The following is a 2912-nucleotide window of genomic DNA, read 5'->3' as shown; positions in this document are numbered from 1 at the left end:
CCGGCTCGGGCAGAGCTGGGGGAGGAGCGCGGCGGCGGCGGCGGCGGCTCCTGGGGAGAAGGAGGCGGAGGAGCTTTTTTCTTCTTCTCAGATACCCGAGCGTCCGGGACGTAGAGCCTGGAACTGGGGGGACGCGGCGACTGCTGGGGCCCGGGGTGAGTGAGACTGGGGGTCCCGGGTGTCGGAGTTGGTGGGGGAGAGAGGGAGGAACGAAGGAGTCGGGAGCGGGCTGGAGGGAGGGCAAGGGGGAGGGGCCGTTGTTGGGGGTTGGGGTGCTGAGGGGAGGGGGACGCGAACCCTTTGGGACCTGGAGTCCCTAGCCGGTGAAAGGTATCTGGGGTGCGTGGGGCGGGCCGAAACACACGGGTGTGAGTTTGGGGGTTTCCAGAGGCAGAGGCCGGGGGAACAATGGAGTAAGGGGCGCTGGTGTGTGAGCGCGTGTGGGGCATTGGATTTTAAGAAGCGAGAGGTCCACAGCACGGGTCGTTTAGGGTGAGCCTTGCCCTGAGTTGGGAATGCAGTGGGGGTGTGTAGGGCCATCTGTCTACGTGGCTGTCCGAGCTTCCTAGGATTTGGGGGTCAAAGTGGGATTTGGAAAAAGACAGAGGAAAGAGACATTTTGGGGATTGAGGTGGGCGGGGAACGGGACAGAAATAAGGTCAAGAGGACCCGAGCAAATAGATGGGGTTCGGGCTTGAATCAGAGAGGAAAGGTGAAATGAGTGAGCCTGTTCAGGGTAAGCGGACTAGGTGGCATCCAGGGGTCTTGGGTTCCTGGAGGAGGTGGAGATTTCTCGGGCTTGTCCCTCTCCGGAATACAAGACACTCATTGAGTAACTTGGTTGCCATTTGCTTCATTGATAAAGCGTGGTATAATATTTATTTCCCTTCTGTTCAGCAGGTTACTGTACATAATTTGCCTGTGGTTAATGAAGCAGGAGAGGACAGATCATCAAAAACAGGCATCTTGCTTTGAGTTAGTTCAGTGAGAATGTGCAGTTCAGGGTATTTGTGGGGAGAACCGAGAGTTTGTTTTCATTCAAGACTAAAAGGTGATGAATAGCCTTGATAAAATCCGAGTTATCAGCACTTTGTTAGAATTGCAGTTTCTCACTAAGAAATGTTCGTGTACCATCTGCTATTTGTTTTAAGCTTGTGGAAAAGAGCTTGGGTTCTGCCCCAGGAAATTCTTGATATTGATTTCAAATTATCAAGCTGCCTTTATGCTTTCTAGTTTGAATTAAGGTGATTTGAAAGTATTGTGAGGAAGGGGTCCAACGGTTATAATCTTTGCTTTGAAGATTGTATTTCCAGACAGTTGTGAATGGTACCAGAGACAAGATCGCAGACTTGGAGATTGTAGTTACCTTTGTGTGTGCGTAACTAGTCTGCATTAAACTTTTTATTTGTTGGGCATTTTTCGCTGACTCATCCAAGATTCCGGGAATTCATCGGCTTTTATTTCATACCTAGGTCTCTGATGGAAGCATTAGGCTACTTTATAATAAAGGTCCAAAAATAATGATCGGAATTCACTTTTTTTTTTAACGTTATAAAAACCACACAAAGCAAGCCGTGAGTGCAGTGTCCTCATTGATGGTAATGTGACTCTTGACTTAGAGTGGACTAGGCATATACTTTCAGTACACACATTTTCTTACTTAAAAATGGATTGTTAAAGAACTAAGCTTATAGAGTTAGTGAATAAAGCAGAATTCATACTCAGATAGGATACCTTCTTTAAACTTTCATTGCCTGATTGTTTTTTCTGTTCTCACTCATACCCCAGTCATAGCTGCAGCATGAATTGGATGAAATTTGGGCTTTGTAGGCGATAATAGTGATTAGATCATGGCTGGGTTAATGGGCTGCATCTGTAGAATTGACTGAAGGTTTATTTCTTCTGTGACTTAACAGATCTTCTGGGGTCTTGATGATAGGGCTAAACATCTTGTTAAGGGTTTGGCCTGTGAACACACTTAATTTTCGCTTCAGTATAGTGTACTGGGAAAGCACTATTGTACGTGGAACTGCTCCTTGTTGAAGTTATGATAGTGGTGGAGCGAGGAACAGTTAACTCCAGAAAACAGTTGAAAACTGCTGAATGCTCAAGTGCCCTCTAAGCACCTCTTGAGTTCATAGTTGTTACCAGCATTATCTTTAAGTATAGATAAGTATAGAGAGGATCCTTTTAGCAAAGTGAGTGAAACAACTAGAACTGAGAAGTGAGCCATTCCTGAAGGAGGAGCCACTGGCCAAGACATTGTCATAGCCCCTGGAGGCTAATCCAGGAGTGGCAAAGGTCTGTAGGTACTAGTGAATGGCAGGGGGAAGGGAATTGTTATATGTTGAAAATTTATGTATTGTAGGCATTGAACTCAGTGTGTTTAGTATCTATTAACTTGTAAGGTCTTTACATACTCTATATGGTAGTTGTAAGAATTCCCATTTTTCAGATGAGACTCAAAATTTAAGTAACTTACACTTAATAATGGCAGTAAGAAAAGTTTGTATATGCTCTTATTTTTGCTGCTTGTAGTTTCCACTGTAGAGCCACCATATTAAAATTGGGAACCTAAAGTCACTCTTTAGGAGCCACTGGGCTTGTTCCAAGTAAAACTGATTACTTCAATCTTGCTTCCATTGGAGACTGGAAGAGGTTTGCAATTTTCTGGTTTAATTTTTGGTAAGGGAAGTTAATTAATTATTTAGCAAATAACTCCTATAGATTCTCAGCTCTTTGTCATGTATCTATAGCAACATGCATATGGCATGGCCATCCCTTCCTGTTCTCAGGTCTTGACTTCAGGTTAATCATCTAGGTTCTGGAGGGACAGTGCATAAGTGAAGGGTCCCTGTTGCAGACTCTTGCCACTTTTTTTTTTTTTTACATCATTTTGTGCATTTTTTTTT

General features: G+C 44.7%; 1 protein-coding gene across 2 annotated transcripts in view; it reads left to right on the top strand.

Annotated features, from left to right (window-relative positions):
* Positions 1-59: 59 nt before the first annotated feature.
* The window catches only part of SPATS2 (spermatogenesis associated, serine-rich 2), a 78927-nt gene continuing 76074 nt past the window's right edge, over positions 60-2912 (top strand). For both annotated transcript variants that reach the window (XM_012732634.1, XM_012732633.1), the window contains exon 1: positions 60-155. The gene's annotated coding sequence lies outside the window, so the exon portion shown is untranslated. The remainder of the gene's footprint in view (positions 156-2912) is intronic.

This window comes from Condylura cristata, unplaced genomic scaffold, assembly GCF_000260355.1.
Source record: "Condylura cristata isolate star-nosed mole 26May11 unplaced genomic scaffold, ConCri1.0 scaffold00034, whole genome shotgun sequence".
Lineage (NCBI taxonomy): Eukaryota > Metazoa > Chordata > Mammalia > Eulipotyphla > Talpidae > Condylura > Condylura cristata.
This window is presented reverse-complemented; position numbering and strand designations above follow the sequence as displayed.